Below are 16,240 nucleotides of genomic sequence, written 5' to 3'. Positions count from 1 at the left end.
ACCCTATGTTACTGATGATGTTTCAGTCTTGTGTAGTCACTGCGTGTGATGAGGTTAGTAATTCCTGAGTAAGGTCAGAGCTGTGTAAGTGTGTGTGAGGCTGTGATGGTACTCCATGTTACTGATGGTTTCTCAGTCTTGTGTAATCACTGCGTGTGATGAGGATAGTAATTCCTGGGTAAGGTCAGAGCCTGTGTAAGTGTGTGTGAGGCTGTGATGGTACTCCATGTTACTGATGGTTTCTCAGTCTTGTGTAGTCACTGCGTGTGATGAGGTTAGTGATTCCTGAGTAAGGTCAGAGCCTGTGTAAGTGTGTGTGAGGCTGTGTTGGTACTCCATGTTACTGATGGTATCTCAGTTTTGTGTAGTCACTGCGTTTGATGAGGTTAGTAATTCCTGAGTAAGGTCAGAGCCTGTGTAAGTGTGTGTGAGGCTGTGATGGTACTCCATGTTACTGATGGTTTCTCAGTCTTGTGTAATCACTGTGTGTGATGAGGTTAGTAATTCCTGAGTAAGGTCAGAGCCTGTGTAAGTGTGTGTGAGGCTGTGATGGTACTCCATGTTACTGATGATATCTCAGTCTTGTGTAATCACTGCGTGTGATGAGGTTAGTAATTCCTGAGTAAGGTCAGAGCCTGTGTAAGTGTGTGTGAGGATGTGATGGTACTCCATGTTACTGACGGTATCTCAGTCTTCTGTAATCAATGCGTGTGATGAGGTTAGTAATTCCTGAGTAAGGTCAGAGCCTGTGTAAGTGTGTGTGAGGCTGTGATGGTACTCCATGTTACTGATGGTGTCTCAGTCTTGTGTAATCACTGCATGTGATGAGGTTAGTAATTCCTGAGTAAGGTCAGTGCCTGTAAAAGGGTGTGTGAGGCTATGATGGTACTCCATGTTACTGATGGTTTCTCAGTCTTGTGTAATCACTGCGTGTGATGAGGTTAGTAATTCTTGAGTAAGGTCAGAGCCTGTGTAAGTGTGAGAGAGGCTGTGATGGTACTCCATGTTACTGATGGCGTCTCAGTCTTGTGTAATCAATGTGTGTGATGAGGTTAATAATTCCTGAGTAAGGTCAGAGCCTGTGTAAGTGTGTTTGAGGCTGTGATGGTACTCCATGTTACTGATGGTTTATCAGTCTTGTGTAGTCACTGCTAGTGATGAAGTTAGTAATTCCTGAGTAAGGTCAGAGCCTGTGTAAGTGTGTGTGAGGCTGTGATGGTACTCCATGTTACTGATGGTATCTCAGTCTTGTGTAGTCATTGCGTGTGATGAGGTTAGTAATTCCTGAGTAAGGTCAGAGCCTGTGTAAGTGTGTGTGAGGCTGTGATGGTACTCCATGTTACTGATGGTTTCTCAATCTTGTGTAATCACTGTGTGTGATGAGTTTAGTAATTCCTGAGTAAGGTCAGAGCCTGTGTAAGTGTGTGTGAGGCTGTGATGGTACTCCATTTACTGATGATATCTCAGTCTTGTGTAATCACTGCGTGTGATGAGGTTAGTAATTCCTGAGTAAGGTCAGAGCCTGTGTAAGTGTGTGTGAGGATGTGATGGTACTCCATGTTACTGATGGTATCTCAGTCTTGTGTAACCACTGCGTGTGATGAGGTTAGTAATTCCTGAGTAAGGTCAGAGCCTGTGTAAGTGTGTGTGATGCTGTGATGGTACTCCATGTTACTGATGGTCTCTCAGTCTTGTGTAATCACTGTGTGTGATGAGGTTAGTAATTCCTGAGTAAGGTCAGAGCTGTGTAAGTGTGCGTGAGGATGTGATGGTACTCCATGTTACTGATGGTATCTCACTCTTGTGTAATCACTGAGTGTGATGAGGTTAGTAATTCCTAAGTAAGGTCAGAGCCTGTGTAAGTGTGTGTGAGGCTGTGATGGTACTCCATGTTACTGATGGTATCTCACTCTTGTGTAATCACTGTGTGTGATGAGGTTAGTAATTCCTGAGTAAGGTCAGAGCCTGTGTAAATGTGTGTGAGGATGTGATGGTACTCCATGTTACCGATGATTTCTCAATCTTGTGTAATCACAGTGTGTGATGAGGTTCGGAATTCCTGAGTAAGGTCAGAGCCTGTGTAAGTGTGTGTGATACTGTGATGGTACTCCATGTTACTGATGGTGTCTCAGTCTTGTGTAATCACTGCGTGTGATGAGGTTAGTAATTCCTGAGTAAGGTCAGAGCTTGTGTAAGTGTGTGTGATACTGTGATGGTACTCCATGTTACTGATGGTGTCTCAGTCTTTTGTAATCAATGCTTTTGATGAGGTTAGTAATTCCTGGGTAAGGTCAGAGCCTGTGTAAGTGTGTGCGAGGATGTGATAGTACTCCATGTTACTGATGGTTTCTCAGTCTTGTCTAGTCACTGCGTGTGATGAGGTTAGTAATTCCTGAGTAAGGTCAGAGCCTGTGTAAGTGTGTGTGATGGTACTCCATGTTACTGATGGTCTCTCAGTCTTGTGTAATCACTGCGTGTGATGAGGTTAGTAATTCCTGAGTAAGGTCAGAGCTGTGTAAGTGTGCGTGAGGATGTGATGGTACTCCATGTTAGTGATGGTATCTCACTCTTGTGTAATCACTGAGTGTGATGAGGTTAGTAATTCCTAAGTAAGGTCAGAGCCTGTGTAAGTGTGTGTGAGGCTGTGATGGTACTCCATGTTACTGATGGTATCTCACTGTTGTGTAATCACTGTGTGTGATGAGGTTAGTAATTCCTGAGTAAGGTCAGTGCCTGTGTAAATGTGTGTGAGGATGTGATGGTACTCCATGTTACCGATGATTTCTCAATCTTGTGTAATCACTGCGTGTGATGAGGTTCGTAATTCCAGAGTAAGGTCAGAGCCTGTGTAAGTGTGTGTGATACTGTCATGGTACTCCATGTTACTGATGGTGTCTCAGTCTTGTGTAATCACTGCGTGTGATGAGGTTAGTAATTCCTGAGTAAGGTCAGAGCCTGTGTAAATGTGTGTGATACTGTGATGGTACTCCATGTTACTGATGGTGTCTCAGTCTTGTGTAATCAATGCGTGTGATGAGGTTAGTAATTCCTGAGTAAGGTCAGAGCCTGTGTAAGTGTGTGTGAGGCTGTGATGGTACTCCATGTTACTGACGGAGTCTCAGTCTTGTGTAATCACTGCGTGTGAAGAGGTTAGTAATTCCTGAGTAAGGTCAGAGCCTGTGTAAGTGTGTGTGAGGCTGTGATGGTACTCCATGTTACTGATGGCTCTCAGTCTTGTGTAATCACTGCATATGATGAGATTAGTAATTCCTGAGTAAGGTCAGAGCCTGTGTAACTGTGTGAGGCTGTGATGGTACTCCATGTTACTGATGGTGTCTCAGTCTTGTCTAGTCCCTGCATGTGATGAGGTTAGTAATTCCTGAGTAAGGTCAGAGCCTGTGTAAGTGTGTGTGAGGCTGTGATGGTACTCCATGTTACTGAGGGTCTCTCGGTCTTGTGTAGTCACTGCATGTGATGAGGTTAGTAATTCCTGAGTAAGGTCAGAGCCTGTGTAAGTGTGTGTGAGGCTGTGATGGTACTCCATGTTACTCATGGTCTCTCAGTCTTGTGTAGTCACTTCGTGTGATGAGGTTAGTAATTCTTGAGTAAGGTCAGAGCCTGTGTAAGTGTGTTTGAGGCTGTGATGGTAGTCCATGTTACTGATGGTCTATCAGTCTTGTGTAATTACTGCATGTGATGAGGTTAGTGTTTCCTGAGTAAGGTCAGACTTTGTGCTAGTGTGTGTGAGGCTGCGATGGTACTCCATGTTACTGATAGTCTCTCAGTCTTGTGTAATCACTGTGTGTGATGAGGTTAGTAGTTCCTGAGTAAGGTCAGAGCCTGTGTAAGTGTGTGTGAGGCCGTGATGGTACTCCATGTTACTGATGGTCTCTCAGTCTTGTGTAGTCACTGCATGTGATGAGGTTAGTAATTCCTGAGTAAGGTCAGAGCCTGTGTAAGTATGTGTGAGGCTGTGATGGTACTCCATGTTACAGATGGTCTCTCAGTCTTGTGTAATCACTGTGTGTGATGAGGTTAGTTATTCCTGAGTAAGGTCAGAGCCTGTGTAAGTGTGTGTGAGGCTGTGATGGTACTCCATGTTACTGATGGTATCTCACTCTTGTGTAGTCACTGCGTGTGATGAGGTTAGTAATTACTGAGTAAGGTCAGAGCCTGTGTAAGTGTGTGTGAGGCTGTGATGGTACTCCATGTTACTGATGGTCTCTCAGTCTTGTGTAATCACTGCGTGTGATGAGGTTAGTAATTCCTGAGTAAGGTCAGAGCCTGTGTAAGTGTGTGTGAGGCTGTGATGGTACTCCATGTTACTGATGGTCTCTCAGTCTTGTGTAGTCACTATGTGTGATGAGGTTAGTAATTCCTGAGTAAGGTCATTGCCTGTGTAAGTGTGTGTGGGGCTGTGATGGTACTCCATTTTACTGATGGTTTCTCAGTCTTTTGTAGTCACTGCGTGTGATGAGGTTAGTAATTCTTGAGTAAGGTCAGAGCCTGTGTAAGTGTGTGTGAGGCTGTGATGGTACTCCATGTTACTGATGGTCTCTCAGTCTTGTGTAATCACTGCATGTAATGAGGTTAGTGATTCCTGAGTAAGGTCATGGCCAGTGTAAGTGTGTGTGAGGCTGCGATGGTACTCCATGTTACTGATGGTATCTCACTCTTGTGTAATCACTGTGTGTGATGAGGTTAGTAATTCCTAAGTAAGGTCAGAGCCTGTGTAAGTGTGTGTGAGGCTGTGCTGGTACTCCATGTTACTGATGGTCTCTCAGTCTTGTGTAATCACTGCGTGTGATGAGGTTAGTAATTCCTGAGTAAGGTCAGAGCCTGTGTAAGTGTGTGTGAGGCTGTGATGGTACTCCATGTTACTGATAGTCTCTTAGTCTTGTGTACTCACTGCGTGTGATGAGGTTTGTAATTCTTGAGTAAGGTCAGAGCCTGTGTAAGTGTGTGTGAGGCTGTGTTGGTACTCCATGTTACTGAGTGTCTCTCAGTCTTGTGTAATCACTGTGTGTGATGAGGTTAGTAATTCCTGAGTAAGGTCAGAGCCTGTGTAAGAGTGTGTGAGGCTGTGATGGTACTCCATGTTACTGATGGTCTCTCAGTCTTGTGTAATCACTGTGTGTGAAGAGGTTAGTAATTCCTGAGTAAGGTCAGAGCCTGTGTAAGTGTGTTTGAGGCTGTGATGTTACTCCATGTTACTGATGGTCTCTCAGTCTTGTGTAATCACTGTGTGTGAGGAGGTTAGTAATTCCTGAGTAAGGTCAGACTTTGTGCTAGTGTGTGTGAGGCTGCGATGGTAATAACTGTTTCCGATGGTTTCGGAGTCTTTGTAAGTATTACGGATGTATGTAAGGTAAGGTGGGCATCCTTATGTAGTGCTGCGACGGCATAGCGATCGCAATGGATTAGCATACTATAGCAGTGGGACGGAATCGCTATTGCAGTTACAGTTGCAATCCATACTGGATCAGCCCCATAGTTCTCTATGATGCGCCTCTAGAACAGATGCAGAACCATTCTGCAGCATATGTATCATTGCTCATTTATCCTCTCACCCCATAGAGGTGCAGACAAACAAATGAGCAAAGATTCCTTTTCATAGTAACTGGTGATGTGTGCAGGCAGCCATCCAGGGAATCATCCCCAAAGAGTAAAATGTTTGGTTCTTACGGTGCAGACAACTCATACAGAGAGATTGCTGGTATTGCTTCTAAAATCCACATATTCAATACATAAATAATGATTTCTCAATCACCCAACAAAACTGTGTTCTACAGTAATTTGGGGTCTATTCATCATCGATGGCTGATGATAAAGTATCCACCTAACTGTGGGGGATACTTATTATAACCAGAGCATTGCTCTAGTGTGGGGACAGCTACTCCGAGAGCAGTAACAGTGCTACACCTGCAGCAGCGTTACTTACCTGTCCCTGTCACCGGCCTCTGGCCCTGATTCAGAGCCGGACGCTCTGACAGAGCGCTCTCTCTGAATCAGGGCCGGCCTTCTTGTTTTTTAGAGCGGCCTCCTGGCCACTCGCATAGCTGTGGGTGACCACCCACAGCTATAGCGAGCGGCCAGGAAGATGGTCGCGGTGGTCAAGACCATCGCGACCATCGGGCTTGTGATGAGACCCTTGTGGTAGGGTCTCGTTGCTGCAAGCCCCAGAGAGATTTCGGCTCTCACAGCGCCTAAATCTCTCCCACTGACATCACTCGTGATGTCAGTGGGGCCGCCCCCAAACGGAGGCGTTCACATGGGAACGCCTCCGTTTGGGCAGCCACTCCCCTGGCCCGCCCACCAAAGGGGGCGTGCTGTCACTCAACATCGACAGCACGCCTCCTTTGGTACAAGACCCGGAGCGACGGTTTGCCCGGCTCTGTCGTGCGAATGCACACTGGGCCACCATCGACCCGCTTGCGAGCGTATAGTGCACGCGAGCAGGTCTGAATCAGGCGCACTGTGCAGGTGTGTCCTGAGGTCACGCATGCACAAAGCCGCTGGGTGGCAGTGAGGAGGCAGCGGAGGTATCCGAATGGATCCCTCTTCCTGTCCCCATAACTCATTCCCATAGGAAGTAGCAGGGCTCCGAGAATAAGCACCATCTGAAGACGATGTTTGTTCTCACGGGCAAACTCTAGTAACTATAAGTTTTCTGAGTTTGCTAAATATCAGGTGGTCCCATTGCTACCCTGATGATGAATGGCCCATTATCTTAAACATGCGGAAACTAGCATTTCTGCATGTTGAACTAGCCATTTAAATGATGATAAATAGGCCCCTGTAACTCCGATCTACCACGAAAACCACTATAAATAACAATTATTACAGTCAGCACTAAGGGCCTGATTCAGAGCCGCTCATAAGCGGCCGCTCGTTCGTTCCGAGCGATGTTTGCCCAACTGCACATGCGTACGGATCGTTATACGCATGCGCGAACCAGTCAGTGCGGCTGAAATTCATGTGCTCGCAAAATAGCAAATGCCTGATAATTTGAGTGACAGGAGGAGGCGTTTGTGGGTGGTAACGGGGGAAGGTGCTCGAAAACGGGGAGTGGAGATCCGAACGCAGGCGTGCTTAAAGATCAAAACGGGCGTTTTATGGGTGTGCATAATTAATACAGCAGCGTCATTGACCACGTCACTGGGTTATTTTATAGCCAGAACTGCTAGCAAAATTGTGGTAGCAAAAACCAACCCCAAGAATAGCGAGCAGCTCATACCCTGGTCGATGTACTCGATTAATCTAATAAATAGCGGACATGACATAGGATGCGAGCGGCCAGGGGGCGGTTTTACTTTCAAAAAACGACCGCAAGTTTTGTTCGCTCGTTCAGACCTAGAGGAGTGAACAGACCGCAAAGTGCGAACGGTTCATTTGAATAGCCACCCATTGTTTTAGAACGAACGTCCGCAAATAGCGAGTGGCTCTGAATGAGGCCCTAATTCTTTGCTGGTTTCCTCTGCCGCTTCATGATAGGCTTTACCCTCTAAAATACATTTCTAAATAATTACAAGATAAATTGTATGCAAACATTACCAAGGAATATATTTTACAAGTGTCTGTCTCTGCTTAATGCCAAGAAATTGGGAAATTACAAATATAAAGCCATCTCCAGTAATTGCCATGAATGAGAACAACTGCACTTTGGAAAAATGAAAATACATACGGTATAGAGAGGTCAGGTGGTAATAGACAGTGACACTTTCTTTAAACTTTTTGCTAAACAAACAATAAAATAATAATGTTTCTATTTTGCATTAACCTTTTGTTGTTTCTGCTGTACACAGTTGAACTGACGCTGGAAAGGGAGCCACTTCTAAACGAATATAGTGAGTATTTACTATACAGCAAAATTATATATTTTAAAGTCTATTGAAAATGAATCCTCTCCATGACTGTCTCCCATTACATGACTATAATAATGTAATTTAACTCTTAATTAAAGCTACCCATATTTACTTTGCACGACCGGTTCTGTATGTACCATGCTCACACTGAGTTATTATTCTGCAATAGATTATAAATAAATTGATATCTACATGAACTTCCATCAAATATTTCAGACAAATCTGACATCAGACAAAATGTTGTTACATTTTTAATTATTCCTGCAGTGTCCACCTAACCCTAGTCTGTATAATGTGCAGTGTCCACCTAACCCTAGTCTGTATACTGTGCAGTGTCCACCTACCCATAGTCTGTATACTGTGCAGTGTCCACCTAACCCTAGTCTGTATACTGTGCAGTGTCCACCTCCCCATAGTCTGTATACTGTGCAGTGTCCGTCCACCTCCCCACAGTCTGTATACTGTGCAGTGTCCACCTCCCCATAGCCAGTATACTGTGCAGTGTCGACCTAACCCTAGTCTATATACTGTGCAGTGTCCACCTCCCAATAGTCTGTATACTGTATAGTGTCCACCTAACCCTAGTCTGTATACTGTGCAGTGTCCACCTAACCCTAGTCTGTATACTGCGCAATGTCCAACTCCCCATAGTCTGTATATTGTGCAGTGTCCACCTCCGCATAGTCTGTATACTGTGCAGTGTCCGTCCACCTCCCCACAGTCTGTATACTGTGCAGTGTCCACCTCCCCATAGCCAGTATACTGTGCAGTGTCCACCTAACCCTAGTCTATATACTGTGTAGTGTCCACCTTCCTCTAGTATGTATACTGTGCAGTGTCCACCTTCCTCTAGTCTGAATACTGTGCAGTGTCCACCTTCCTCTAGTCTGTATACTGTGCAGTGTCAACCTCACCATAGTCTGTATACTGTGCAGTGTCCACCTAACCCTAGTCTGTATAATATGCAGTGTCCACCTCCCAGTAGTCTGTATACTGTGCAGTGTCCACCTCCCAGTAGTCTGTATACTGTGCAGTGTCTACCTCCCCATAGTCTGTATACTGTGCAGTGTCCACCTCCTCGTAGTTTGTATACTGTGCAGCGTCCACCTTCCCCTAGTCTGTATACTGTGCAGCGTCCACCTCCCCCTAATCTGTATACTGTGCAGTGTCCACCTCCCCCAGGTCTGTATACTGTACATTGCCTACCTCCCCCAGGTCTGTATACTGTGCAGTGTCCACCTCCCCCAGGCCTGTATACTGTGCAGAGTCCACCTCCCACTGCCATGTCTCACTATTTGTACTCATGCCATGTCTCACTATTTGTACTCATGCCATGTCTCACTATTTATACTAATGCCATGTCTCACTATTTGTACTCATGCTATGTCTCACTATCTATACTCATGCCATGTCTCACTATTTATACTAATGCCATGTCTCACTATTTGTACTCATGCCATGTCTCACTATTTATACTAATGCCATGTCTCACTATTTGTACTCATGCCATGTCTAACTATTTGTACCCATGCCATGTCTCACTATTTGTACAAATGCCATGTCTCACTATCTATACTCGTACTATGTCTCACTATTTATACTAATGCCATGTCTCACTATTTGTAATCATGCCATGTCTCACTATTTGTACCCATGCCATGTCTCACTATTTGTTCTTGTGCCATGTCTCACTATTTGTACTCATGCCATGTCTCACTATTTATACTAATGCCATGTCTCACTATTTGTACCCATGCCATTTCTCACTATTTGTACTCGTGCCATGTCTCACTAATTGTACTCATGCCATGTCTCACTATTTATACTAATGCCATGTCTCACTATTTGTACCCATGCCATGTCTCACTATTTGTACTCATGCCATATCTCACTATTTGTACTCGTGCCATGTCTCACTATTTGTACTCATGCCATTTTTCACTATCTATACTCGTACCATGTCTCACTATTTGTACTCATGCCATGTCTCACTATTTATACTAATGCCATGTCTCACTATTTGTACTCGTGCCATGTCTCACTATTTATACTAATGCCATGTCTCACTATTTGTACTCATGCCATGTCTCACTATTTATACTCATGCCATGTCTCACTATTTGTACTCATACCATGTCTCACTATTTGTACTCATGCCATGTCTCACTATTTATACTAATGCCATGTCTCACTATTTGTACTCATGCCATGTCTCACTATTTGTACCCATGCCATGTCTCACTATTTGTACTCATGCCATGTCTCACTATTTGTACTCATGCCATGTCTCACTATCTTTACTCGTACCATGTCTCACTATTTGTACTCATGCCATGTCTCACTATTTGTACTCTTGCCTTGTCTCACTATTTGTACTCATGCCATGTCTCACTATTTATACTGCTGCCATGTCTCACTATTTGTACTCATGCCATGTCTCACTATTTGTACTCATGCCATGTCTCACTATTTGTACTCATGCCATGTCTCACTATTTATACTCATGCCGTGTCTCACTATTTATACTCAGGCCATGTCTCACTATTTGTACTCAGGCCATGTCTCACTATTTATACTCATGCCATGTCTCACTGTTTGTACTCATGCCATGTCTCACTATTTGTACTCATGCCATGTCTCACTATTTGTACTCGTGCCATGTCTCACTATTTGTACTCATGCCATGTCTCACTAATTGTACTCATGTCATGTCTCACTATTTATACTCATGTCATGTCTCACTATTTGTACTCGTGCCATGTCTCACTATTTGTACTCATGCCATGTCTCCCTATTTATACTGCTGCCATGTCTCACTATTTGTACTCTTACCATGTCTCACCGTGTCCACCTTCACCAAGTCTGTATACTGTACAGTGTTCACCTCCCCATAGTCTGTATACTGTGCAGCGTCCACCTCCCAATAGTCTGTATACTGTGCAGTGTCCACCTCCCCATAGTCTGTATACTGTGCAGTGTCCGCCTACCCCTAGTCTGTATACTGTGCAGTGTCCACCTCCCCATAGTCTGTATACTGTGCAGTGTCCACCTCCTCGTTGTCTGTATACTGTGCAGCATCCTCCTCCCAATAGCCTGTATACTGTGCAGTGTCCGCCTTCCAATAGTCTGTATACTGTGCAGTGTCCACCTCCCCATAGTCTGTATACTGTGCAGCGTCCACGTCCCTGTAGTCTGTATACTGTGCTGTGTCCACCTCCCAATAGTCTGTATACTGTGCAGTGTCCACCACCCAATAGTCTGTATACTGGGCAGTGTCCACCTCCCAATAGCATGTATACTGTGGCGCAGTGTCAACCTACCCCTAGTCTGTATACTGTGCAGTGTCAACCTCCCCACAGTATGTATACAGTGCAGTGTCAACCTTCCCGTAGTCTGTATACTGGGCAGCGTCCACCTCCCCCTAATCTGTATACTGTGCAGTGTCCACCTCACCCTAGTCTGTATACTGTGCAGTGTCCACTTCCCCACAGTATGAATACTTTGCAGTGTCCACCTCCCCGTAGTCTGTATACTGTGCAGCCTCCACATTCCCCTAATCTGTATACTGTGCAGTGTCTACCTCCCCCAGGTCTGTATACTGTGCAGTGTCCACCTCCCCCTGGTCTGTATACTGTGAAGTGTCCACCTCCCCCTGCCATGTCTCACTATTTGTACTCGTGCCATGTCTCACTATTTGTACTCATGCCATGTCTCATAATTTGTACTCGTGCCATGTCTCACAATTTGTACTCTTGCCTTGTCTCACTATTTGTACTCATGCCATGTCTCACTATTTATACTGCTGCCATGTCTCACTATTTGTACTCATGCCATGTCTCACTATTTGTACTCATGCAATGTCTCACTATTTGTACTCATGCCATGTCTCACTATTTATACTCATGCCGTGTCTCACTATTTATACTCAGGCCATGTCTCACTATTTGTACTCATGACATGTCTCACTATTTATACTAATGCCATGTCTCACTATTTGTACTCATGCCATGTCTCACTATTTGTACCCATGCCATGTCTCACTATTTGTACTCATACCATGTCTCACTTTTTGTAGTCTTGCCATGTCTCACTATTTGTACTCATGCCATGTCTCACTATTTGTACTCTATGCCATGTCTCACTATTTGTACTCGTGCCATGTCTCACTATTTGTACTCGTGCCATGTCTCACTATTTGTACTCGTGCCATGTCTCACTATTTGTACTAATGCCATGTCTCACTATTTGTACCCATGCCATGTCTCACTATTTGTACTCATGCCATGTCTCACTATCTATACTCGTGCCATGTCTCACTATTTGTACTCATGCCATGTCTCACAATTTATATTAATGCCATGTCTCACTATTTGTACTCATGCCATGTCTCACTATTTGTACCCATGCCATGTCTCACTATTTGTACTTGTGCCATGTCTCACTATTTGTACTCATGCCATGTCTTACTATTTGTACTCATGCCATGTCTCACTATTTATACTCATGCCATGTCTCACTATTTATACTCATGCCATGTCTCACTATTTGTACTCTTGCCATGTCTCACTGTTTATACTCATGCCATGTCTCACTATTTGTACTCATGCCATGTCTCACTATTTGTACTCATGCCATGTCTCACTATTTATACTCATGCCATGTCTCACTATTTGTACTCATGCCATGTCTCACTATTTATACTCATGCCATGTCTCACTATTTGTGCTCATGCCATGTCTCACTATTTGTACTCATGCCATGTCTCACTATTTGTACTCATGCCATGTCTCACTATTTATACTCATGCCATGTCTCACTATTTATACTCATGCCATGTCTCACTATTTGTACTCAGGCCATGTCTCACTATTTGTACTCATGTCATGTCTCACTATTTGTACTCATGCCATGTCTCACTATTAGTTCTCATGCCATGCCTCATTATTTGTACTCCTGCCATGTCTCACCGTGTCCACCTTCACCAAGTCTGTATACTGTGCAGCATCCACCTCCCCCTAATCTGTATACTGTGCAGCATCCACCTCCCCCTAATCTGTATACTGTGCAGCATCCACCTCCCCCTAATCTGTATACTGTGCAGCGTCCTCCTCCCAATAGCCAGTTACTGTGCAGTGTCCACCTCCCAATAGTCTGTATACTGTGCAGTGTCCACCTCCCCATAGTCTGTATACTGTGCAGTGTCCACCTCCCCATAGTCTGTATACTGTGCAGCGTCCACCTCTCAGTAGTCTGTATACTGTGCAGTGTCCACCTCCCAATAGTCTGTATACTGTGCAGTGTCCACTACCCAATAGTCTGCATACTGTGCAGTGTCCGCCTACCCCTAGTCTGTATACTGTGCAGTGTCCACCTCCCCACAGTATATATCTCCTACAGTGTCCACTTAACCCTAGTCTGTATACATTGCAATGTCCAACTCCCCATAATCTGTATACTGTGCAGTGTCCACCTCCCATAGTCTGTATACTGTGCAGTGTCCGTCCACCTCCCCACAGTCTGTATACTGTGCAGTGTCCACCTCCCCATAGCCAGTATACTGTGCAGTGTCGACCTAACCCTAGTCTATCTACTGTGCAGTGTCCACCTCCCCATAGTCTGTATACTGTATAGTGTCCACCTAACCCTAGTCTGTATACTGTGCAGTGTCCACCTAACCCTAGTATGTATACTGTGCAATGTCCAACTCCCCATAGTCTGTATATTGTGCAGTGTCCACCTCCCCATAGTCTGTATACTGTGCAGTGTCCGTCCACCTCCCCACAGTCTGTATACTGTGCAGTGTCCACCTCCCCATAGCCAGTATACTGTGCAGTGTCCACCTAACCCTAGTCTATATACTGTGCAGTTTCCACCTCCCCATAGTCTGTATACTGTATAGTGTCCACCTCCCCATAGTCTGTATACTGTGTAGTGTCCACCTTCCTCTAGTATGTATACTGTGCAGAGTCCACCTTCCTCTAGTCTGAATACTGTGCAGTGTCCACCTTCCTCTAGTCTGTATACTGTGCAATGTCCACCTCACCATAGTCTGTATACTGTGCAGTGTCCACCTAACCCTAGTCTGTATACTGTGCAGTGTCCACCTCCCAGTAGTCTGTATACTGTACAGTGTCCACCTCCCAGTAGTCTGTATACTGTTCAGTGTCCACCTCCCAATAGTCTGTATACTGTGCAGCGTCCACCTCCACCTAATCTGTATACTGTGCAGTGTCCACCTCCCCACAATATGTATACTGTGCAGTGTCCACCTCCCCATAGTCTGTATACTGTGCAGTGTCCACCTCCTCGTAGTTTGTATACTGTGCAGCATCCACCTTCCCCTAGTCTGTATACTGTGCTGCGTCCACCTCCCCCTAATCTGTATACTGTGCAGTGTCCACCTCCCCCAGGTCTGTATACTGTACATTGTCTACCTCCCCCAGGCCTGTATACTGTGCAGTGTCCACCTCCCACTGCCATATCTCACTATTTGTACTCGTGCCTTGTCACACTATTTATACTCATGCCATGTCTCACTATTTATACTCGTACCATGTCTCACTATTTGTACTCATGCCATGTCTCACTATTTATACTAATGCCATGTCTCACTATTTGTACTCATGCTATGTCTCACTATCTATACTCGTACCATGTCTCACTATTTGTACTCATGCCATGTCTCTCTATTTGTACTCATGCCATGTCTCATTATTTATACTAATGCCATGTCTCAATATTTGTACTCATGCCATGTCTAACTATCTATACTCGTACCATGTCTCACTATTTGTACTCATGCCATGTCTCACTATTTGTACTCATGCCATGTCTCGCTATTTGTACTCATGCCATGTCTAACTATTTGTACCCATGCCATGTCTCACTATTTGCACTCGTACTATGTCTCACTATTTGTACTCATGCCATGTCTCACTATCTATACTTGTACCATGTCTCACTATTTGTACTCATGCCATGTCTCAATATTTGTACTCATGCCATGTCTCACTATTTGTACCCATGCCATGTCTCACTATCTATACTCGTACCATGTCTCACTCTTTGTACTCATGCCATGTCTCACTATTTGTACTCATGCCATGTCTCACTATTTGTACTCATGCCATGTCTAACTATTTGTACCCATGCCATGTCTCACTATTTGTACTCGTACTATGTCTCACTATTTGTACTCATGCCATGTCTCACTATTTATACTAATGCCATGCCATGTCTAACTATTTGTACCCATGCCATGTCTCACTATCTGTACTCGTGCTATGTCTCACTATTTGTTCTCATGCCATGTCTCACTATTTATACTAATGCCATGTCTCACTATTTGTACTCATGCCATGTCTCACTATTTGTACCCATGCCATGTCTCACTATTTGTTCCTGTGGCATGTCTCAATATTTGTACTCACTATTTATACTAATGCCATGTCTCACTGTTTGTACCCATGCCATGTCTCACTATTTGTACTCGTGCCATGTCTCAATATTTGTACTCGTGCCATGTCTCACTATTTGTACTCGTGCCATGTCTCACTATTTATACTAATGCCATGTCTCACTATATGTACTCATGCCATATCTCACTATTTGTACTCGTGCCATGTCTCACTATTTGTACGCATGCCATGTCTCACTATTTATACTAATGCCATGTCTCACTATTTGTACTCATGCCATGTCTCACTATTTGTACTCATGCCATGTCTCACTATCTATACTCGTACTATGTCTCACTATTTGTACTCATGCCATGTCTCACTATTTATACTAATGCCATGTCTCACTATTTGTACTCATGCCATGTCTCACTATTTGTACCCATGCCATGTCTCACTATTTGTACTCGTACTATGTCTCACTATTTGTACTCATGCCATGTCTCACTATTTGTACTCATGCCATGTCTCACTATTTGTACTCATGCCATGTCTCACTATTTATACTAATGCCATGTCTCACTATTTGTACTCATGCCATGTCTCACTATTTGTACCCATGCCATGTCTCACTATTTGTACTCATGCCATGTCTCACTATTTGTACTCATGTCATGTCTCACTATTTATGCTAATGCCATGTCTCACTATTTGTACTCATGCCATGTCTCACTATTTGTAACCATGCCATGTCTCACTATTTGTACTCATGCCATGTCTCACTATTTGTACTCATGCCATGTCTCACTATTTGTACTCATGCCATGTCTCACTATCTATACTCGTACCAAGTCTCACTATTTGTACTCATGCCATATCTCACTATTTGAACTCATGCCATGTCTCACTATTTGTACTCATGCCATGTCTCACTATTTGTACTCATGCCATGTCTCACTATTTATACTCATTCCATGT

The sequence above is a fragment of the Taudactylus pleione genome, unplaced genomic scaffold (genome assembly GCF_031769625.1).
Source record: "Taudactylus pleione unplaced genomic scaffold, aTauple2 ptg000906l, whole genome shotgun sequence".
NCBI lineage: Eukaryota > Metazoa > Chordata > Amphibia > Anura > Myobatrachidae > Taudactylus > Taudactylus pleione.
The sequence above is the reverse complement of the archived record's forward strand: the minus strand, read 5'-3'. Positions refer to the sequence as shown.